Here is a 25,843-nt window from a genome sequence, read left to right as displayed (position 1 = left end):
TAGTGTCATAGTCCCTCCTGATTTACATAAATGATCTAGGTGATAATCTGAGCAGTCCCCTTACATTGTTTGCAGCTGACGCTGTAATTTACCGTCTAGTAAAATCATCAGACGATCAATTCCAATTACAAAATGATCTAGAGAGAAATTCTGTATGGTGCGAAAAGTGGCAATTGGCACTAAACAAATAAAAGTGCGAGGTCATCAACATGGGTACTAAAAGAAATCCGATAAATTTTTGGTATACGATAAATCGCACAAATCTAAGGGCTGTCAATTCGACTAAATACCTAGGAATTAAAGTTACGAGCAACTTAAATTGGAAAGACCACATAGATAATATTGAGGGGAAGGCGAAACAAAGACTGCACTTTGTTGGCAGAACACTTAGAAGATGCGACGAACCCACTAAAGAGACAGCGTACATTACATTTGTCCGCCCTCTGCTGGAATATTGCTGCGCGGTGTGGGATCCTTACCAGGTAGGATTGACGGAGGACATCGAAAAGTTGATGACGGAGGACATCGAAAAGGTGCAAAGAAGGGCAGCTCATTTCGTGTTATCGCGCAGTAGGGGTGAGAGTGTCAATGATATGATACGCCAGTTGGGGTGGCAGTCACTGGAACAAAGGCGGTTTTATTTGCGGCGAGAGCCGGCCGGTGTGGCCGAGCGGTTCTAGGCGCTACAGTCTGGACCCGCGCGACCGCTACTGTCGCAGGTTCGAATCCTGCCTCGGGCATGGATGTGTGTGATGTCGTTAGGTTTAAGAAGTTCTAAGTTCTAGGGGACGGATGACTTCAGAAGTTAAGTCCCATAGTGCTCAGAGCCATTTCTTTTTGCGGCGAGATCTATTTACGACATTTCAATCACCAACATTCTCTTCCGAATGCAAAAATATTTTGTTTACACCCACCTACGTAGGGAGAAATGATCATAATAATAAAATAAGAGAAATCAGATCTCGAACGGAAAGAATTAGGTGTTTCTTTTTCCCACGCGCCATTCGAGAGTGGAATGGTAGAGAAGTAGTATGAAAATGGTTCGATGAACCCTCTGCCAGGCACTTAAGTGTGAATTGCAGAGTAACCATGTAGATGTAGATGCAAACGTAGAAGACAAAGGACCGGCTCATACAACATTGTCTATTAAGAGGTATTTAGCCATGTACAACATCCCAGTGTTAAACCACCAACCTTATTCGCCTGACGTAGCACAATGCAACTTTTATCAATTCCTCAACGCCAAATCTGTATTAAAAGGAACAAGATTTCAGTCCGTTAAAGCAGTGAAAGTAAAAGCGGCCGTGTCATCAAGGAGCTCACATAGAAAGACATCCAGCGCTGTTTCCAGCAATGGAAAATTGGCATGGAGCACTGTAGGGCTAGAGAAGGAGGGTATATTGAGGATAATAATAACTAAGTACTATGTTTTTGAAATAAAATGCATTACAGCAACAGCCCCGCTATTTTATAGTCACACCTCGTATATTTGGAAAGCTACGGATTGCAAAAACGGTCTGTTCGAAGCCACGCAACTATACCAGCGTGCTATTCAAAATATTTAACTATAATAAATAAATATTAAATAAATAAAAAATTGTGAATACAGTACCTGCTCAAACTTTGATAAGAGTTTCGTCATTTAGTGTTTCTTTCAAAGTATTGATTGGAGCAATGTCCATCAAAATACATACAGTTTTAATCAGTTATGAGATTAAAGCTGTTTTCCGAACGCCTAAGGAAATCAAGAATAGTCGCGGTCTTGGAGTGCCACGTACATGGGTATGTAACGTTCCGTGTGAATATGGTAGTAGTTACCTGGGACAGTTTACTCCAACTGCTTCGCAGCACTGCATCTATCAATGGCGGGGCATTAAGTAATTGTTGTTGTTGTGGTCTTCAGTCCTGAGACTGGTTTGATGCAGCTCTCCATGCTACTCTATCCTGTGCAAGCTGCTTCATCTCCCAGTACCTACTGCAACCTACATCCTTCTGAATCTGCTTAGCGTATTCATCTCTCGGTCTCCCTCTACGATTTTTACCCTCCACGCTGCCCTCCAATCCTAAATTGGTGATCCGTTGATGCCTCAGAACATGTCCTACCAACCGATCCCTTCTTCTGGTCAAGTTGAGCCACAAACTTCTCTTCTCCCCAATCCTATTCAGTACTTCCTCATTAGTTATGTGATCTGCCCATCTAATCTTCAGCATTCTTCTGTAGCACCACATTTCGAAAGCTTCTATTCTCTTCTTGTCCAAACTATTTATCGTCCATGTTTCACTTCCATACATGACTACACTCCATACAAATACTTTCAGAAACGACTTCCTCACACTTAAATCTATACTCGATGTTAACAAATTTCTTCAGAAACGCTTTCCTTCCCATTGCCAGTCTACATTTTATATCCTCTCTACTTCGACTATCATCAGTTATTTTGCTCCCCAAATAGCAAAACTCCTATACTACTTTAAGTGTCTCATTTCCTAATCTAATTCCCTCAGCATCACCCGACTTAATTCGACTACATTCCATTATCCTCGTTTTGCTTTTGTTGATGTTCATCTTATATCCTCCTTTCAAGACACTGTCCATTCCATTCAACTGCTCTTCCAAGTCCTTTGCTGTCTCTGACAGAATTACAATGTCATCGGCGAACGTCAAAGTTTTCTTCTCCATGGATTTTAATACCTACTCCGAATTTTTCTTTTGTTTCCTTTACTGCTTGCTCAATATACAGATTGAATAACATCGCGGAGAGGCTACAACCCTGTCTTACTCCCTTCCCAACCACTGCTTCCCTTTCATGTCCCTCGACTCATATAGCTTCCATCTGGTTTCTGTACAAATTGTAAATAGCCTTTCGCTCCCTGTATTTTACCCCTGCCACCTTTAGAATTTGAAAGAGAGTATTCTAGTCAACATTATCAAAAGCTTTCTCTAAGTCTACAAATGCTAGAAACGTAGTTTTGCCTTTCCTTAATCTTTTTTCTAAGGTAAGTCGTAAGGTCAGTATTGCCTCACGTGTTCCAGTATTTCTACGGAATCCAAAGTGATCTTCCCCGAGGTCGGCTTCTTCTAGTTATTCCATTCGTCTGTAAAGAATTCGTGTTAGTATTTTGCAACTGTGGCTTATTAAACTAATAGTTCGGTAATTTTCACAACTGTCAACACCTGCTTTCTTTGGGATTGGAATTATTATATTCTTGTTGAAGTCTGAGGGAATTCCGCCTGTATCATACATCTTGCTCACCTGATGGTAGAGTTTTGTCAGGACTGGCTCTCACAAAGCTGTCAGTAGTTCTAATGGAATGTTGTCTGCTCCCGGGGCCTTGTTTCGACTCAGGTCTTTCAGTGCTCTGTCAAACTCTTCACGCAGTATCATATCTCTCATTACATCTTCATCTACATCCTCTTCCATTTCCATAATGTAATGCTCAAGAACATCGCCCCTGTATAGGCCCTCTATATACTCCTTCCACCTTTCTGCTTTCCCTTCTTTGCTTAGAACTGGGTTTCCATCTGAGCTGTTGATGTTCATACAGGTGGTTCTCTTATCTCCAAAGGTCTCTTTAATTTTCCTGTAGGCAGTATCTATCTTACCCCTAGTGAGATAAGCCTCTACATCCTTACATTTGTGCTCTAGCCATCTCTGCTTAGCCATTTTGCACTTCCTGAGATCTCATTTTTGAGACGTTTGTATTCCTTTTTGCCTGCTTCATTTACTGCATTTTTATATTTTCTCCTTTCATCAATTAAATTCAATATTTCTTCTGTTACCCAAGGATTTCTACTAGCGCTCGTCTTTTTACTTACTTGATCCTCTGCTGCCTTCACTACTACATCCCTCAAAGCTACCCATTCTTCTTCTACTGTATTTCTTTCCCCCATTCCTGTCAATTGTTCCCTTATGCTGTCCCTGAAACTCTGAACAGCCTCTGGTTTAGTCAGTTTATCCAGGTCCCATCTCCTTAAATTCCCACATTTTTGCAGTTTCTTCAGTTTTAATCTACAGCTCATAACCAATAGATTGTGGTCAGAGTCCACATCTGCCCCTGGAAATGTCTTACAATTTAAAACCTGGTTCCTAAATCTCTGTCTTACCATTATATAATCTATCTGATACCTTTTAGTATCTCCAGGGTTCTTCCATGTATACAACCTTCTTTCATGATTCTTAAACCAAGTGTTAGCTATGATTAAGTTGTGCTTTGTGCAAATTTCTGCGAGGCGGCTTCCTCTTTCATTTCTTAGCCCCAATCCATATTCACCTACTACGTTTCCTTCTCTCTCTTTTCCTACACTCGAATTCCAGTCACCCATGACTATTAAATTTTCGTCTCCCTTCACTATCTGAATAATTTCTTTTATTTCATCATACATTTCTTCAATTTCTTCGTCATCTGCAGAGCTAGTTGGCATACAAACTTGTACTACTGTAGTAGGTGTGGGCTTCATGTCTATCTTGGCCACAATAATGCGTTCACTACGCTGTTTGTAGTAGCTTAGCCGCATTCCTATTTTCCTATTCATTATTAAACCTACTCCTGCATTACCCCTATTTGATTTTGTATTTATAACCCTGTAGTCACCTGACCAGAAGTCTTGTTCCTCCTGCCACCGAACTTCACTAATACCCACAATATCTAACTTTAACCTATCCATTTCCCTTTTTAAATTTTCTAACCTACCTGCCCGCTTAAGGGATCTGACATTCCACCCTCCGATCCGTAGAACGCCAGTTTTCTTTCTCCTGATAACGACATCCTCTTGAGTAGTCCCCGCCCGGAGATCCGAATGGGGGACTATTTTACCTCCGGAATATTTTATCCAAGAGAACGCCATCATCATTTAATCATACAGTAAAGCAGCATGCCCTCGGGAAAAATTACGGCCGTAGTTTCCCCTTGCTTTCAGCCGTTCGCAGTACCAGCAGAGCAAGGCCGTTTTGGTTATTGTTACAAGGCCAGATCAGTCAATCATCCAGACTGTTGCCCTTGCAACTACTGAAAAGGCTGCTGCCCCTCTTCAGGAACCACACGTTTGTCTGGCCTCTCAACAGATACCCCTCCGTTGTGGTTGTACCTACGGTACGGCTATCTGTATCGCTGAGGCACGCAAGCCTCCCCACCAACGGCAAGGTCCATGGTTCATAGGGGGCGACAAAATCTTATATTAATGTCTAAATATACGGTTACAACTCTATTTTCTTTGGTGTAGTTTTAATAGTATCCAGCTTAATTTTTAATATTACTGCATAATCAGATAAATTAATGTCACAAAGAGTGTGGAGCTCTTATTGCAACGGTTGCATTGGAAGGTCTTGGAACACCCACCGTACTTGCCAGACAAGATCCATGTGACTTCGACCAGCTTCCGAATTTAAAGGAACCTTTCCGAGGTAGCTGATTTCGTGAAGTGGCATATGTACTTATCGTAGTAGGGTGGTCTGTAGCTGTCACGAACAGAGAATGCCTTGACAACGATCTCCAACGGCTTCACGACCTTTGACAAAAGGTAATAAATTTTGCGGGTGATTACATAGAGAATGTAATGTCAGATAAGTAGTTATTACGTTCTATCAAAGTTGCCACTATTTTATTTACACCCTTCGTACGATCAAAATATCTTACAGTGATACATGCGAACAGGCATTTCATAATGAGGGACTATAAAGAAGTGATATGCACTGATGTGCACAAAATGTGCACTTGAATTATCTATATTCCCAGCCATACTTATATCAGATGCTACGGACACGCAACTGTTCTCAGACATTGTAAAAGAACATCTGTCACAACCACGTGCAATAAGGTACCAAAATTGATCCACAGAATATCATTCTCTATGACTCACGGCTATTCGCAGAAGTCTACGAGAAAATACTCTGAGTTCAAATATAATGACCTACTTGAAAAGAAAACGGCCTTGCACATTACAGCCAGCATTGATTCATAAAACATTGAAATTACATAACCTAAATGGCGCTGTACACACGTGATATCCTAATATTCACGGAGAGAGGCAATAAAATTGATCTGGTACCCCCAGAGCTTAGTAAAGCTTTTGATTCAGTACCCCACTGACGCCTGCTGAAAAAATTATGTCCCTATATGATGTCCTACCATGTCTGCCATTTGATTTAAAACTCACGATGTACAGAATTTTACTTAATGGTTTACTTTTGGGTATTCTGCCGACTTGCTGTTTCCACTTTATGCACAATATTTCGAAGAGCGATCCAGTCGTCTTCTATAGGCGCTGCGAATTTTGCTGTTGTGTGTACTCGCTGCCAGGACCCCAAATGAACTGTCAGTTACCGTTGGTCTTCGCCGCTTTTTATATAGCCGATTGTGAGTTCGACTTCCGACGCCCATTATGGCCTTTGATGGTCTTTCCTTTCTCAGAGAACGGACTGATATTCCGTGTAACGCTCATTCCATGAGCATTCCCCTATTGTCGTGGATGCGATGGCCAGTGAGACTTAATACATCGAATGCTGAACGCCTCCCTTAAGTTGAAATCTCTGTTCCTATTTATTAGGTTTTCAGAAATTTTTATTTCGATACCCTTCTTAATTTCGCTGCCCAACAACTTGGTGTTTGCACGCCGATACTGGTCTCATCATATTTCATTTCACGATTATATTCGATGGAGTGCTTGGCGACAGCTGACTTGCTTCCTTGTTTCAGTCGCCTGTGTCGTTAATGTTCCTTGCACCTTCCATCGACTGTCGTATCAGTCAGACATGACACATTCCCGTGGAATGCCGTACAAATTAAAGTTCCAGGGACATATCGTCTATAACATTAACAACAAGACTTTTAATCTTTGCTCACTACAGCACTGGGTGCTTTGCTTGTATAGGATAGCATAAGTAACGTGTCAATCGCATAATGATACATGGAAAACTAACAAACGGGAACAGCGGTTTCAATTCAAAGAAGGCTTGGAGTCCTAGACTCACTTTATTAAGATCTCGAGAGCCAACCACAGCGGGGAAACGCTGAGAAAGTACTCTAAGGTGACGTACGTCACGGGATACCTCCTAATATCGTGTCAGATCTCTTTTTTCCCGGCGTGGTGCAGCAGCTCGACCTGGTATGGAATCAACAAGTCGTTGGAAGTCCCCCGCAGAAATATCGAGCCATGCTGGCTCAATAGCTGTCCATAATTGCGAAAGTATTGCCGGTGCAGGATTTTGTACACGAACTCACCTCTCGATTATGTCACATGCATGCTCGATGGGATTCATGTCGAGCGATCTGGGTCGCCAAATCATTCCCTCGAATGTTCTTCAAACCAATGGTGAACACTTGTGCTCCAGTGATATGCTGCATTGTCATGGAAAATGAAGTCCACGAATGGCTGCAAATGGTCTCCAAGTAGCCATACATAACCATTTCCAGTCAATGATCAGTTCAGTCTGACCAGAGGATCCAGTCCATTCCGCGTAAACACGGACCATACCAGTATGGAGCCAAAACCAGCTTGCACAGTGTCGAATTGACAACTTAGGTCGATGGTTTCGTGGGGTCTGTGCCTCACTCGAACATTCCCACCAGCTCTTACCAACTGAAATCGGGGCTCTTCTGACCGGGCCACGGTTTTCCAGTCGTCTAGAGTCCAACCGAGGAGGAGGAGGAGATAAGTATTTAATGTCCCGTCGACAACAAGGTCATTAGAGACAGAGCGCAGGCTCGGATTACGGAAGGATGGAGAAGTAAGGCGACCGTGCCCTATCGAAGGAACTACACTCCTGGAATTGAAAAAAAGTACACATTGACACCGGTGTGTCAGACCCACCATACTTGCTCCGGACACTGCGAGAGGGCTGTACAAGCAATGATCACACGCACGGCACAGCGGACACACCAGGAACCGCGGTGTTGGCCGTCGAATGGCGCTAGCTGCGCAGCATTTGTGCACCGCCGCCGTCAGTGTCAGCCAGTTTGCCGTGGCATACGGAGCTCCATCGCAGTCTTTAACACTGGTAGCATGCCGCGACAGCGTGGACGTGAACCGTATGTGCAGCTGACGGACTTTGAACGAGGGCGTATAGTGGGCATGCGGGAGGCCGGGTGGACGTACCGCCGAATTGCTCAACACGTGGGGCGTGAGGTCTCCACAGTACATCGATGTTGTCGCCAGTGGTCGGCGGAAGGTGCACGTGCCCGTCGACCTGGGACCGGACCGCAGCGACGCACGGATGCACGCCAAGACCGTAGGATCCTACGCAGTGCCGTAGGGGACCGCACCGCCACTTCCCAGCAAATTAGGGACACTGTTGCTCCTGGGGTATCGGCGAGGACCATTCGCAACCGTCTCCATGAAGCTAAGCTACGGTCCCGCACACCGTTAGGCCGTCTTCCGCTCACGCCCCAACATCGTGCAGCCCGCCTCCAGTGGTGTCGTGACAGGCGTGAATAGAGGGACGAATGGAGACGTGTCGTCTTCAGCGATGAGAGTCGCTTCTGCCTTGGTGCCAATGATGGTCGTATGCGTGTTTGGCGCCGTGCAGGTGAGCGCCACAATCAGGACTGCATACGACCGAGGCACACAGGGCCAACACCCGGCATCATGGTGTGGGGAGCGATCTCCTACACTGGCCGTACACCACTGGTGATCGTCGAGGGGACACTGAATAGTGCACGGTACATCCAAACCGTCATCGAACCCATCGTTCTATCATTCCTAGACCGGCAAGGGAACTTGCTGTTCCAACAGGACAATGCACGTCCGCATGTATCCCGTGCCACCCAACGTGCTCTAGAAGGTGTAAGTCAACTACCCTGGCCAGCAAGATCTCCGGATCTGTCCCCCATTGAGCATGTTTGGGACTGGATGAAGCGTCGTCTCACGCGGTCTGCACGTCCAGCACGAACGCTGGTCCAACTGAGGCGCCAGGTGGAAATGGCATGGCAAGCCGTTCCACAGGACTACATCCAGCATCTGTACGATCGTCTCCATGGGAGAATAGCAGCCTGCATTGCTGCGAAAGGTGGATATACACTGTACTAGTGCCGACATTGTGCATGCTCTGTTGCCTGTGTCTATGTGCCTGTGGTTCTGTCAGTGTGATCATGTGATGTACCTGACCCCAGGAATGTGTCAATAAAGTTTCCCCTTCCTGGGACAATGAATTCACGGTGTTCTTATTTCAATTTCCAGGAGTGTATTTCGGCATTTGCCTTAACCGATTCAGGGCAATCACAAGCGGGTCCATTCGATATGGTCGCGAGCCCAAGAGAGATGCAGCAGGCAACTCGTCAGTTGTCTGCTATTATAACCAATTAACTCGAAATTTCGCTGCACTGTCCTAACGGATACGTTTATCGTACTTCCCACATTGATTTTTGCGGTTATTTCATGCAGTGTTGCTTGTCAGCTAGCACTGACAACTCTACAAAAACGTCACTGTTCTTGGGAGTTAAGGGGAGGCTTTCGGCCACTACATTGTCAGTGGTGAGAGACAATGCCTGACATTTGGCATTCTCGCCACACTCTTCACACTGTTGATCTTGAAATATTGAATTCCCTAACGATCTCCGAAATGGAATGTCCCATGTGTCTAGCTCCAACTACCATCATGTGTTCCAAGTCGGTTAATTCTTGTTGTGTGGCCATAATCACAGTACGGACACTGAAAGAGAAAAGAGTTTCAAAGTGTTGCCCCGCGACCTCTTTACGTGGGTATGGAAACCTATGGCCGAGTTAGCAGAATATGTCACCACACAGGTGGAGCAGATAGAAGCTGGTGGGCACACTTTTGGTAGAAGCTACAAGCAGACTCTACTGACACAGCAAGAATCACTGCCCAGGCCTCAAAGTTGCACCATTTGTCACATATCTAATCTCGACAGCCCCTGCCAGGCCGGTAAAACTGCTCACACAGTAGAAGTGCAGAAGCAGACTAGCAACGGCGAACTGGATTACCACAGTTCCTTGGTATACATGACGAGAAGTGATGGCTTGGCTAAAAAGTGGTTGGCTGATCGACTTCTACCAACTTTTAGGTGTGTGCTTACCTCGGGGTCCATGTTTCGTGCCAGGGCCTGATTAGGTGATGAGTCACCACCTGGCCTGCGTGGAAATGGTCTAAAAATAAAGGCTTGCCACTGCAGGCGAATGTCCGTAGATCCTGTACTGGGGTTCTTGGTTCAGCTCTGTGTGCTCGAATGGTTTCTGCATTGAGATGTGCATCTGCACCAGCCATCATAACTGACTTCTGTGGAGTCTGTCAGAGAGGTATGCCGACCGCCTTACTGGGGCCTGACGTGTGGAGTGCTGACAATGTAACTGCACCTCAGCTGCCGCCTGCTCAACAGGCTGATATCGTGTGCCATTCATCACTTGAGGATGCCGCTGAGCTAACTGCATTTCCCCGAATGGGATCAGCCTGTGTCTCAAGGCCCTGACCACTGCCCAGCAACACAAAAACTTATGTACTTTCCACAGAGAGTAAATAAACCCATGTAATTGCTGTTTCTCTGACTTTCCTTTGGATATGGCTCAATGAACTTGCCAGACACTCTATGCCATCACAGTACATAGTGGGACATGTAATTTCACCCATCATCATCAGCCTCCATCCCCCATTACAACTGGTGTTAGGAGTGGCTGACTGTTGACAACTAGAGATAAAAGTGACCAAGTTGATTTAGGACAACGTTGACAAGAATGATGTATAGCATCAGGAACACAGTAGGAGTAATACGAGTATTTTAGTCATACAGTTAGCTATATTATTATTGTTCACATTTTGATTGTTGCCTCTTGTATGAGACAGAGGCTTCACATGGGCTGAGATTCCTCCTCCTCCTCGGTTGGACTCTAGACGACTGGAAAACCGTGGCCCGGTGAGATGAGTCCCGATTTCAGTTGGTAAGAGCTGATGGTAATGTTCGAGTGTGGTGCAGACTCCACGAAGCCATAGACATAAGTTGTCAACTCGGCACTGTGCAAGCTGGTGGTGGCTCCATAATGGTGTGGTGTGTGTTTACATGGAATGGACTGGATCCTCTGGTCAAACTGAACTGATCCTTGACCGGAAATGGTTGTGTTTGGCTACTTGGAGACCATTTGCAGTCATTCGTGGACTTCATTTTCCATATGACGTTACCACCATGAAAGCGGTACAGTCCTTATTGGAGAAGGTAGCTTCGTTGAGAGCAGATATTCTAAACTGCACAAGCAGTCACATGCTGTAAGAGGGGACAGGGTATCACCGAGTCTGACTGCTCTGATTTTAGATTCAGTTACTGCTGGGTTAGCTGATCCTTCTTTGAGTAAGGCAGACGAGAATTTACAGGCATTTTTGGCTGATGAACAGTTGTTACAGATGACCAATTGTGCTTGAGAGGAGACACGAAAATTTATGTCATATACCATAAGGATCTAAGGAATACTCAAACATCCACCAAACACAGGAATGACCTGATATGGCAACATAGGAGGCAAACTAGTTGCATATTCTACTGCAAACAATTAAATGGATTACCACAAAAGCAAAATGAGTCTGTTGAGAATTTTGTAGATAGGATATGGAGGACCAACATGAACACTTATCAGATGATGTATAATGACAAAATAAATAGAATTATTATTCAGCAGAAAGCAGAACACAGGGGATTAGATGCATTCTGAAGGAGTAAGCGACTTGATGTGTCAAGAAAAGTGTGTGCAGAGTTTCCAAAGCACCTGGGTTTTTGCTACTGACATAGTCACGGTGCTGGAGGAAACAGATCTAGTGATGAAAGTCTGTGATAGAAGTATCATCTTCTCTACTGATTTAAAGTGGTATCATTGTGGGCTTTCAGGACACCTGCAAGAAGACTGTAGACAACCGAAGTGTAATAAATGTTGGAAAGTGGAACACTGGGAATGGGACTGCAGAAGTAAGGGATATAATAGAAAAGGGTCGAATGCCAGTAATCAACCGTTGAACCACAACAAAAACCTTAATTCCACAAACAGCACTCCCAGTATGTCTTAATGCCACAGAAATGTATACTGGCGCAGAATTTTTTTTTTTTACTTTTCACAGTAGATTGTAGGGAACGTAGATTTTGATGCAACACGGGAGTTCTTGTGGCGAGTCTGGACCTCTTGGTGAAGACGCAGTTAGACCCTCCACATTATAGATTATGTGAAGTGTGGATAATGATATACAATCACTAGTTAGTTTCAAGAATTTAACTAAGTTTCGCCCCTTGTATGTGAAGGGTTAGACAACTGTATAAACATCAGTGTAAATTGATTCTGGGCATCGTAGAACTAGATGAAAGTTGTTCTGTCTGGCAGGAAAACTACGTCACTAGTGCTAAAAGGTTTGTCTATCAAGAAAGACAAACTTATTAAGCTGCATACGAAGTCACTAATTCATGTGATAAAGCATTGTAAGTTACAGGCCAACTACTTTGAGTGAACACAGGAATGGAACTACCTTAAAACGAGTTATGTGCTGTAGAAAGAAAATGATGAGATGTAGCACAATCTTATATGCACAGGGATATTGTATGTGTATGAGAAATAGACAGTGAATGAGTAGTGCCAGTCACTGAGAATAATTTTGGCATCGATGACTTAAGTTTGTCAAAGGGATTATTGGTCACCAATTTAGATGCATCAGACAAGGATGATCTAAGCATGACAGGTTTGTAACTTAGCCATCAACAAGCCATGAGTATAAATGCATTACATGGAGAAGTGGAACATTTAGGAGGAGGAGAAAGAGTGGGAATTGAGGAATTATAGTTGGAATTCGAGGTACTATTTATCCCCCAATTACACAACACATGGTTACAACTGGGAATCAGTCACCTTTGTACCATATGCCATATAGTGTGCCCTATCACCTACAACCAGTAGAATTCATTAACCAGCAATCATGCAATTGCATTACTGAGATAAGTAGTAGCCCGTGAGGTACACCTGTCATCATAGTGCTGAAGAAATCTTCAGATGTGACAGGTTGCTGAGCCTTTGAAGATTATTTGGATGAATACCAGTGGAGAACAGCTACGTTATGACTGTTATATATCATTTTTCTCGCTATGTTGCAATTCAATATCAGCAGGCTCATAGAGTAGCAACAAACAATGGTAAATATTTCACTGCTAAAGTTCGGTGTTCTGGAGACAATAATCATGGATCAGGGGACCAATTTTATGTCAGGACTGATGAAACAGTTATGTCACTTATTGTGTATTTGCAAGCAAAGAACAAGCCCATTACAACCACAGGCTATTGGAAAAAAGGAACGTGTACATCAGACAACAGGGAATACGTTAAGCTCCTATGTGAACAACCATCAGAACGATTGGGATACTTTTTTGCCATACACGGTGTTAGCTTATAACTTGGAGACCCATGAGAGCATGGGCCTATCGCAGTACGACATGCTGCATGATCAAAAAATGCCTTTGTCGTTTCAAGTAATCAAGCCATGTGTAGAAAAGAATAGTGAATCTAGTGAATCCATACATTATCTCATAAGGATGTTGAAGGAAGTGTTGATACAGATACAAAATGCTGACATCTAGGCATTGGTGTGTGGAGAAGACTGGATCAACGCAATGCTAAGATACTAGGATATTGTGTAAGTCGGTGGATGATGCTGTTAATCCCAAATACCCCAAAAGGTACCAGTAAAGCTAAAGAGATTGTCACCCAGTGCCAAGGTCCAATTCAACATCTTCAAATGACCTCACTTGTAAATGTTAATCTGTAGTTATCAATATGAATGACAGTCGTACATGTTGCACATGTTCGCCATTCTTGAGGTGCATGGATTCGTTTCCAACTGTGACGGCAACACTCTTTATGAAGGAGGGGGTGGGTAGGAACAATAAGAGAAATTCAGACCCACTACAACAAAATGCATGCACAATTCTATATGAATTGAAGTGGCGAAACCTGTAGTATATTGAGATGGTTTACCTTCCTACTAGCTGAGTACCCAACAATTCCCAGGAATGTATTTATTCCAGTCTTATATTAGTCAGTCTCCTCCTTCCTCCTCCCTCTGTCCATATTCTCTTACCCCTAGTTGTCCTCCTTCAGCCCTCTCTCCCTCTCCATCTCCCCCTGTCCCTCTCTGTGTCCATCTTCAACTATCCCCTCTCTCTCCATCTCATCCTCTTATCTGTCAATCTCCTCCTCCCCCATTTTCTATCAATCTCTTCCTCTCACTCTGTCTCTCTTCAGTTCTACCTCCCCCTCTCTCTGTCATATCCTCCTTCTCCCTATCTCTCTCCACATCCCTCCTCCCTCTCCCCATTTTCCCTCCATGATATCAACCATATTCCTATAGGCGGTTGGTAGTTCTCACCATACAGTATTTCTTTCTAGATATCAAGTAACATTCCGGAGGTAAAGTAGTCCCCCATTCACAATTTCGCGTAGGGACTATTCAGGAGAGTGTCGTCGTCAGGAGAAACGGAACTAGTGTCCTACGTATTGGAGGATGGAACGTTACATCCCTTAATCGGGCTGGTAAGTTAGAAAATTTAGAAAAGGAAATTGATAGGTTGAAGTTAAACATAGTAGGAATCAATGAAGTTCAGTGACAGGAAGAACGAACTTCTGGTCAGGTGAATACAGGCTTCATTAAATAGGGGTAATGCAGGAGTAGGTTTAATAACGAACAAGAAATAGGTTTGCAAGTAAGCTACTATGAACAGCACAATAAATGCATTATCATAACCGAGACAGACATGAGACCCACACCCGCCACAGTAGTACAAGTTTCTAAGCCAACTAGCTCCACAGATGATGAAGTGATTGGCCGGCCGGTGTGGCCGTGCGGTCTAGACGCTTCAGTCTGGAGCCGCGTGACCGCTACGGTCGCAGGTTCGAATCCTGCCTCGGGCATGGATGTGTGTGATGTGCTTAGGTTTAATTAGTTCTAAGTTCTAGGCGACTGATGACCTCAGAAGTTAAGTCGTATAGTGCTCAGAACCATTTGAACCATTTTGGATGAAGTTATTGAAGAAATGCGTGATGAGATTAAAAAAAAAATTATTAAGGTAGTTAAGGGAGACGAAATTTAATTGCGATGGGGGGACTTGAATTCGACAGTAGGAAAAGAGACTTTAGGAAAAACAGTACATGCATATGGAATGGGGGAAATGAATTAAAAAAGGAAGTTGCCAGTTAGAATTTTCCACAGAGCAAAATTTAATCATCGCTAACAATTGATTTAAGAATCATGAAAGAAGACTGTATATGTGGAAGGTTTCAGACTGATTATATAATGGAAAACAGAGATTTCGAAACCGGGTTTTATATTGCAGGACATTCCCAGGGGCAGGTGTGCACTCTGACCACTATTTATTGGTCATGAACTGTAGATTAAAACTGAAGAAATTGCAAAAAGGTAGTAGTTTAAGAAGATGTTGAGAGTTTCAGCAGGAGAGTTAGGGAATGACTGACTAAAACATTGGGGAGAAGGTAGCTTTGGGATATGAAACAGTGAAGGCAGCAGAGGATCAAATAGATGGCAATGTGGAAATATTTGTATAACACGAAAGATATTATATTTCATTAATGAAAAGATAAAATATAAAAATGCAGCAGGTGAAAGGGAATACAAACGTCTAAAAAATTAGATTGATGGGAAGTGCTAAAGGCTAAGCAGTAATGGCTAGAGGACAAATGTAAGGATTTAGAAGCATAGGAAAAGATAGATACCGTTATAGAAAAATTAGAGTCCGTTGGAGAAATGAGTAGCAGTAGTACGAATATCAAGAGCTCAGATGGAAAACCGTCCTAAGCCGAGAAGGAAAAGCTGAAAGTTGGAAAGAGTTTACTGAGGGTCTACATAAGGAAGATGGACTTGAAGGCAATATTATAGAACCAGAAGAGGACAAAGATGAAGATGAGATGGGTGATGTGATACTGCGAGAGGAATTTGATAGAGCAGTGAAAGGCCTAATTCGTAAGGTTCAAATGGTTCAAATGGCTCTAAGCGCTATGGGACTTAACATCTGAGATCATCAGTCCCCTAGACTTAGAACTACTTAAACCTAACTAACCTAAAGACATCACACACATCCATGCCCGAGGCAGGATTTGAAACTGCGACCGTAGCAGCAGCGCAGTTCCGGACTGAAGCGCCTAGAACCGCTAGGCCATAGCGGCCGGCGCTAATTCGTAAGGCCGAGGAGTACTGACAATCTGTCAGAACTACTGATAGCCTATCAGTTTAATAAGTTATCGTTGCAAAACACTAACACAAATTATTTACAGAAGAATTGAAAAACTGACAGAAGCCAACCCCAGGGAAGATCATCTTGTATTTCAGAGAAATGTAGGAATACGCGAGACAATACTGACCCTTCGACTTATTATAGAAGACAGGTTAAGGAAAGGTAAACCTCCGTTTATAGCATTTGTAGACTTACAGAAAGCTTTTGACAGCTTTGACTGAAGTACTAGCTTACAAATTCTGAAGATGGCAGGGGTAAAATACAGGGTATGAAACGCTATTTACAACTTGTTCAAAAATGGTTCAAATGGCTCTGAGCACTATGGGACTTAAAATCTGAGGTCATCAGTCCCCTAGAATTTAGAACTATTTAAACCTAACTAACCTAAGGACGTCACACACATCCATGCCCGAGGCAGGATTCGAACCTGCGACCGTAGCGGTCGCATGGTTGCAGACTGAGGCGCCTAGAACCGCTCGGCCACACCGGCCGGCCTACAACTTGTACACACGGCAATGATGAAAGTCGAAGGGCATGAAAGGGAACCAGTGAGTGAAAAGGAAGGCAGACAGGGCTGTAGCGTGTCCCCAATGTTATTCAGTCTGTACACTGGGCAAACAGTAAAGGAAACAAACAAAAGAGGAGAAAAAAATTGTAGGTTTCTCGGTGACATTGTAATTCTGTCAGAGACAAAAAAGGACTTGGAAGAGCAGCTGAACTGCGTGGATGTGCCTTTAAATGAGGATATAACATGAACATCAACAGAAACAAAACAAGGATAATGGAATGTAGTCGAACTAAATCAAGTGATGCTAAGGGAATTAGATTAGGAAACCAGACACTTAGAGTAGTAGATAAGATTTGTTATTTGGGCAGCAAAATAACCAACAGATGATGGACGAAGGAGAGAGGATATAACATGTAGTCTGGCAGTGGCAAGTAAACCGTTTCTGAAGAAGAGAAATTTGTTAACATCGAATATAGACTTAAGTGTTAGGAAGGCTTCTATGAAAGTATGTGTACGAAGTGTAGCCGTGTGTGAAAGTGAAACATGGACGATAAACAGTTTACACAGGAAGAGAATAGAAGCTTTTGAAATGTGCTGCTACAGAACAATGCTGAAGATTAGATGAATGCATCGCATAACTAAAGAGGAGATTACTGACTAGAACTGGGGAATGAAGAAATTTGTGAGATAATCTGATTCAAAGAAGGGATTAGTTCGTAGCACACATTCTGAGTCATCAAGGGATCATCAGTTTAGTGTTGGAGGGAAGTGTGGCTTGTAAAAATCGTAGAGGCAGACCGGGAGATGTATACAGTAAGCAGATTTAGAAGGATGTAGGTTACAGTAGTTAAACAGAAATGAAGAGGACTGCACATTATACAGTAGGATGGAGAGATGCAGCTGACCAGTCTTCAGGCTGAGGACCACAACAGCAACAAGTGGCATGTGTATCAAGATTTGCTGAAATCGATCTAGGTGTTTACGAGAAGCTTCTTACCCGTAGCTGCATCTGTGTATGCATTTGTCACATATATTTTGCATGTATTTATTATATTTCACAAACATTTGTACACATATTTCAGTTACATCTCGAGCAAATTTCCCTCTGCAGTTTTTTTTAACGAACATCAATGTGTTTGATGTCATGTCCTGAACTGTGTGTCCTACAACGATATAATTTTGCAGGTACATGTATATGTGAAAACTGTGTGCAAAATAAGTCGCGAATAGAGTTTTTAATGAAGAAGTAATAAATTAAAAAGTAATATCTATACAGCTATTTTATTGCGTGAACAGCGAATAATGTAGTAAGCGATATGCTTTTTCCTTTCTTTATTTTTTCCAGGGTGTAAACAAACATAAAACGTGGTACATCCGAAAAGGTCACCTATCACGAATCAGTGGACGTCCAGTTACGGTACTGGCGTGCAAATTCCAGCCTTCGCCTCCAATGAACAGCAGTCAGCATGGGTGCATAAACGAGACATCTGCTGCTGAGGCCCATATACAGCAACGTTCGCTGAATGTTCGCTGAGGAGGTACTGTTGGTAGCCCCTGCATTCATCTGGGCAGTCAGCTGCTCAACAGTTACACGTCTTTTCGCAAATACACATCTCCGCAACCATCATTCACCTTGTTGCCTATTGTCCATGGTGGACCACACTTGCCTCGGCGCGGGTTTTGGAGAGCTCCATTTCGCTATGCACGGTATACTTTAATTATGGTGGCACGCGAGCTATTTACAAACTTAGCCGTTTCGGAAATGATTCTACCCTTGGCCCAAAAGCCAATGTTCGTGCCCTTTTCAACGTCAGCTAAATCGCTCTGTTTCCTCATTACGACAAGGACTGCACTATTGTTCGCATCCCCCCAACACGCTTTATATACCCTTCACTGCTAGTGCTCTCATGTACCGTCAGCGAGCGCTAATTGCACGTGGACGTCGAACATAGGCAGCGGTCAGAGTAATGTGACTGGACTGTGTATGTAAAAATTTAATATGCATTATCATGATATTTTCAGAAAACCCGTGGTTGGGTTAGTACAAAATGTCACCACAGGGCGAAGCAAGAAACCTTAAGAGGGATGAAGCAGATGGAAGCCAGTAGGTGTTCCTTTACAGGAAGCTAAAAGCAAGCTTAGCTCTCACAGCAAGAATCTCTGCCCAGGCTTCACAGTGAAACAAGTTCCCACATATCTGACTTCGATTACTGTTGCCGGGACTGTAACATCGCTGACGCAGCAGAAATACAGAAGCATACTGTAGCAACAGTGACCTGGTATACCACACGTCCAATCCCGCCACTAAGCTACTATCCTTGCCAACTTGACAACGAACAATGGCTTAGCAAAACAGTTGTGGTTCGAACTGCCACAAATACTGACTGTTTCAGCTGTGTAGTATGTCACTTCCTGCATCCAACTACGAGAGGTACTCCACGCCAGTCGTCGAATTGAAATGGGTCATCCAGCTGCTGCTACGAGGCACCAACTTCGCTAGTTCTGAAACTACTGGCTGCACGTAGGCCTGACGCCGGCCGGAGATGAACTGGGTGCCTTGCTGCAGGGCGACCATCTGCTGACAAATGTCTAATGTGATTTCACGGTGCCTACCTGAGGGCCATCGTTCGTGTCCTGGCCTTAGTAGCTGCTGTCATGCCACCTGCCCTGTGTGGGTACAAACTACTACTTCAGCCTTGCCCTTGCAGGAGACAGTCCACGCTTCCTGCGCTGGGGTCCTTGGTTCAACTTTGCGAGCTCGAATGCTTCCTGCACTGAGTCGCGCATCTGCACCAACCAACTTGACCGACATGTGTTTGTCATAGCGGCATGTCGACAGCTTGCCAGGGGCTTGACGTGGCGCAACACCGCTGCCGCCTGCTGGAGGGACGACGCCGTAGCTGGCCGTTCCATTATGCCATTTGCTGAGTTGTTGTTTCCATTTTATGCACAATATTCTATGACCAACCCAGTCGTCTTCTTCAGGTGTTCCGAGTTGTATTGTTATGTGGACTCGCTGCCTTCACTCCAACTAGACCATGAATACTATTGGTCTCGTGCCGCTATATATATATTGTTGATGTAGGTCCAACTTCTGACATCCATTATACCGTTTTGTAGTGGTGTATCAGCTAAGCACACCTCCCAATGGGGCCAGTCTGCATGTCAGGGTGCTGCCCGCCACCCAGCAACACTACAACTGCTGTAGTGGAATAAAGAAACCTATATAATTGATGTTCCTACGACTTTCCGTCGGACGTCCACCTGACTCTGTAAACCTTCCGTCCCACTATCGGACACTCAAAGCCACCGCAATCTGTAGCTGGGTACGTAATTTCAGCTGCCACCCTGACACCCTACTACAAAAGGGTATAGTGGGCGTCAGGAGTCGAACCACAATCAACTATAAATAGCAGCGCGTGACGAACAATAGTTCACAGACTACTTGGAGTCTAGACAGCGATTACACATTACAGAACAACTCGGAGCAGCCAAAGAAGAAGACTGGGTTTGTCATTGAATTTCATGTCTAAAGTAGAGACAACAACTCAGCTGAGCGCCCGGTAGTACATAAGTAATCAGTCACGCCGAGAAAACCTTAAAGATGACAGAACTTGGTTTGTTTTCCTACGTCATACATAAGCGCAGGAGCATTTTCTTGTGCCCCCCGTGAACGTGTGACAGGGTTATTATTCTTCGTTCTACGCTGGGTGTTTTACAGTTCCTATTACAGGCTTCCAAGTGTTGTAGAAATGACTTTATAGACAAAGTTTTGATAAAGAATCCATGTTCGGAAATGTACCGTTTGGATGTCAAATAATATTGAAGACGTATCACTTTCATATCGCCCGCTTCCCGTGTTCTAGTAAAATTGTTTAGACTGTGCTGCCTAAGAAAGCTTACGAACCTGATGTCACGGAGAGTAGGAGGTTTATTTAGAGGGATAGCAGTCAGTTGTTCAGAGGAAATCGTGATGGGATAAGACTGAGGGATGATAAAGTCACCGGTGTCCGTCGAATTTTAGTGGCGTAGTAAGCTTTATAGCTGGAGGATTTACCACTAGGAAAGGCTATTCTGAGGCCATTTACATAACTTTGGGCGTTAAATACCCTCAAAATGTCCGCCTGCTTAACTGGGGGTATCGTGCTTACCTCCTATGCACTGGGCCCGGGTTCGATTCCCGGCAGGATTGGAGATTTTCACCGCTCGGGGACTGGGCGGTGTGTTGTCCTTATCATCATTTCATCCTCATCATCGGCCGCAAGTCACCCAATGTGGTGCCGACTGAAATAAGACTTGCACTTGGCTGCCGAACCCGAATGGGACATCCTGGCCAACAATTCCATACGATCATTTCATACCCTCAAAATTATTTGATGCTCCATCAAGATAATTTAGTGGCAACAACGGCAGGAACTGGCCACACTAGGCTTCGTTAGCATCCTAAAAATACGATTGGCCTGGTTACTATTTTCTCCAAATGTGGGACGTACCATAATTTATAGAGAAGATATATTCATGCCTGATGTACTTCACGTACTACAGAACTGTGGACAAATAATGAAACGACATGTGTAAATATTTTGTGGGAAACGAGTAGGTGCCCCATACGATCAGCTAGAGGAGGATACCTATTCTATAACTTTCGACCCGACAGAATAGTTCATATTGACTTGGCATATTGAGAACAGCCACCAGCAGCAGATCTGAATGGATGGATCAGGTAGAGAAGCCTGTATTCTATTTACATTAGGAATTTTTTCACTTCAGTTTCACCCTCACCACAAACAGTTTCTAATGTTTCCAGACAATGCTTAAAAACTGATGAACAAATCGTTTTCTAAAATGTGTCATCATGACGTCCCCACTGCGAAATAAATTTGGACAATGTTTATTCGTGATTTGTATGTAATCCTAGAACTGAAAGACTGGAATATGGCGACTCTTGTCGTGGGAACGGTGACCACTGCTGATAATATCTAAAACATATAGCACTAAGCTGGCGAAGGCACAGGTTTAACAAAGAGCTGTTCACCGTGTAAATGAACGAGGGGGTAAAGTGGTTCACACACTTGATTCGCATTCTGGAGGAACGGGGTTCAAGTTCATTTAGGATTTTCGTGGTTTTTCTAAATCATTTAAAGGAAATGCAAGGATGGCACCTTCGAAAAGGAGACGGTGATTTCCTTCCCCATACTTATCCAGTCTTGGAAGCTCTTTTTCAACTTATCTCGTGTCTTCTTCTGCGCAAACAAGCATTCTGTTTGTGTAACAATTTTACTCAACACAACATTCAACGGAATTATTCCGATTTAACGCTGCAATAACGTCGACCTGTTGTAGGATAAGTCCAGTTATATGTACTGTACGTGAAACTATGTCTCTGAGATACTGAGTCACAAACAACGCCAATACTAAATAAGCATGGAACTGCCTCACGGGATCTGAGCCGCTTCGGCTACACTGAGGACTGGAGTGCGGGCCACGTGCGCACCAGATGACGGTCCTGAAACGGGACTTGTCTCAGCGTCAAGCTTATATGGAAGAACCGAAGAAATCTTCAACAACACTTTCTTCGCGATGCAGTAATCACTAACGTTCTCTTCAAACATTTTCTTATTGTATAAGAGTTAAGAGCTCAAATGTGTGGAAAATACAGAATCACTAACACATCATACACATCAGCGACACGACGCGCTCTCAGGCCATAAATCGTAACGAAGAATGTAAACCTGTTACACACAAGACTTAAATGACGCACGGTAAAACAATACAGTGAGACATATGTCTAAGTAACAAAGCTTTTGTTGAAGGCGAAGCTCTAAACACTAAACATTGCTTCATGTGCCCAAAACAGCTTTAATAACTAATAATCACCGTAATTTTATTTGAATACAAACTGACGAGAAAAGAAAAGTGTTTCACCATGAACAAACCAAACTGATACTCAATTACATTCATGCCTGTAGAATATGTTGATTAAAATTTTATCCTTATTCGAGTTTATTCAGCAGAAAAAAGCAATTCACGCAGATGAAGAAAAGCTCAGGTATATGATGGCTAAAGGGTGTTTCTAATATTACAGGAACTTCTCTGTTGGAGGATGCAACACAGCAGGACCGGAAGACGTGCCCATGCTGCTTACTGCTAACTTTTGGAATTTGAGAAATGCCGAATTATGAAGACATAAACGAACTTATTCATATAGTTTAGGGAGACGATACTTTTACTGTGGTGCGTGGCTGGAATTCGGTAGTAGGAGAAGGAACCGAAACGAAAACAGTAAGAGAACTTAAACGACGGTAAGAAATGAAAGAGGTAGCCGCATGGTAGAATTACGCAAAGAGCACAATTTAACCACCACTGACACCTGCTTTAACATTCATGTAAGAGGGCTGTATTTGCGGAAGTCACCTGAGGACACTGTAAGGCTTCAGAATGGTCATATAATGGTAATTCATTTTTATTTTTATTTATTGCCTAATTATAGACCTGTTACCTGATGTTTTAAAACAGGTCGTACATCTTACAGTTTTCGTTTTTCATCTTTTTACACTTTTCTTTTCTTTTGTTTTATCTACAACATTTACAAAGAATGATATTTTTCAAAATAACAATAATTTAAAGTTGAAATATAAATAAATTTTGTTGTTTTTTAAGAAGAATATAAAAAGATGATAGGATAGAGGAGAGATTTGTTAGTACCTTCACCGAATGTGGCTGACGGTGAATACCTCGGAATGGTTTCTTCGAGCCGTTGACCGCCAGACACACACACACACACACACACTCACACACACACACAAATGGTTATTAGTAGACAAATAGTACTGCTTATCCTATTTATTACTAATCCTATGTATTAACTTTAGGTGCCCATCCGTGCACAGCATTTGGTGATTTCTTGGCTAGATCGCCAGCACCTTACGCTTATTTACTGTCACATCTCGGCTTCCTCCTCCTGTTCTTCCTCATTGTCACTGTTTTCGCTGTCACTGTGGGTACCGCTGTCCACCCTCTGGAGATTGTTGTTACGTTGCACATAGGCATGTCTGTTATGTCGTTTTCGCATGTACTCTTCATGCTGTCTTGTTTTTGAGCTCTGAGATTGCTAGCGCAACCTCTTCTTGCGCAAAAGGACAGGTGACAGTTGCAGTGTTGTATGGTGTGTGTAAGTTTTCTCTTAGTGTTGCATGGCTTTGTGTATCTGTCTCGATAACGTCGTCAGGGAGCAGTTTATACGGCAGAAACTCCGCTGTATTCCTCCATCCCCTCGTCATCGTGCCGTCATCCTGCCTTAGCGTTCCCAGAACTAGTGGGGTATTTATCTTCTCGGTCAGTATTTTGTATGGTCCCCCCAACCCCATATATTTTGCTTTGTTTGTGTTGTTACAAATAGCTCCCATTGTTGTCTACGAGTGTTGTATAGTCTGTATAAGTCTTGTGCATGCCTATATGCTTCAAGTCTTATTCGTCTGTCCCTATCTGCTATCGCCCTTTGATGTAATTTTCGTTTACGTCTTGCATCTTGTTTGAGTCTCGTGAGTTCGTTGGTCCATGGTACCGGTGAGTGTTTTCTGTTCTTTGCTGTCGGTATTGATGTGTTTTGTGCATGTTGTATTGCCTGTGTTAATTTGTGTGCTCTGTAATCGATACTTCCATTGACGTTTTCTAGATCGTGTTGTTGGATAATTTCCGTTAGTTTGTTCCAGTATGCTTTGTGCAAAAATTAATGTCTGGTGTGTGATTTGGTCGTTGTGTTCTGAGTGTGAGTTAGTGTGTATGTTATGACATTGTGATCACTACTGGTTATGTTGTCGTGTACAGTACAGTTTGTTACGTATGCCATTGCTGCAATATTTGCTAGCGTGAAGTCGATATTACTGCTCGTACCATCGAACCCTGCATATGTAGGCATAGATCCTTCTGTATTCATTACATGTAATTGTGTTTCTTGTATTAGGTCGGTGATTATGCGTCCTCTATCACCTGGTCTCGCGTTAGCGTTCTCGCTTCCCGAGCACGGGGTCCCAGGTTCGATTCCCGGCGGGGTCAGGGATTTTTCGTGCCTCGAGATGACTGGGTGTTGCTGTGTCGTCTTCATCATCATCATTCATCTCCCTTACGGTCGGAGGAAGGCAATGGCAAACCACCTCCACTAGGACCTTGCCTAGTACGGCGGTGCGGGTCTCCCGCATCGTTCCACTACGCTCCGTCACGGAGTATGGGACTTCATCATCATCACCTGTTATGTCTGAATTCCAGAGGGTCGATCTGGAATTAATGTCAGCTCTTATCACTAATTTTTGCCTCTGGCATACATAACTGGGTCTCTGATGTAGTCTGCGTACGGCTGTATTTGTGGCTGTATTGGGTGTACATGGATGCAGTAACCCATGTGATGTTCCGATTAGTTATCTCTGTGGTAACTAAGTGTTGATTGCATATCTGTGTTACTTTAATTATGTTATAAGTTCTATTTAAAATGACTATTGCAGCCTTACAGTCATTGATGCCTGTTATTGTGGTAGCATGTAATGGTAGACATACCAGTTGCCCTTTTGTATTTTAAGGTTCTTGTAAGCACATGATGTCTGCCTGCAAGTCTTGTGCTATTTTAGGGATTTACGCGCTGACTGTCGTACTGTTCTTTGTATTATGTTGCAAGATATTCATTTTTTGTCTGTGTTCTGGGTGTTTTACGTGTACAAAATATTTACTGCTGTCTGGGAGTAATCGAAATATATTCGTCCGTGTGCTCTTACATGATCTATAAATATTTTGTACAAGCTGAATGATTCTGATCTGCGCAGGCAGACCTGACACATGAGGTCGAGCAGCGGCTCTGCTGACGTAGGAATATTTTCTGTCCTTAGGATGATTCTGTCTCTCTGCTCAGTTACTGGAAAACAGAGAGAATCTCCCTTTGGATGGCAATTCTTTTTTCTCTAGCCTACTTAAAAGTAAGTTAAATTCTAAATTATCATTATTAGGTGTAGCTGGCTTGCTGTTGGTGCTGGTTTCTGTTTCGGTTTCTGAAGTGGTACTAGACAGATTTTGGCTTGGTGTTGGCCGCTGATTGGGAGACATTTTAAGATCTCTTTGGGATGTCACACGGTTACA

Source organism: Schistocerca cancellata, chromosome 4 (genome assembly GCF_023864275.1).
Source record: "Schistocerca cancellata isolate TAMUIC-IGC-003103 chromosome 4, iqSchCanc2.1, whole genome shotgun sequence".
Lineage (NCBI taxonomy): Eukaryota > Metazoa > Arthropoda > Insecta > Orthoptera > Acrididae > Schistocerca > Schistocerca cancellata.
Note: the sequence above shows the minus strand (reverse complement) of the source record.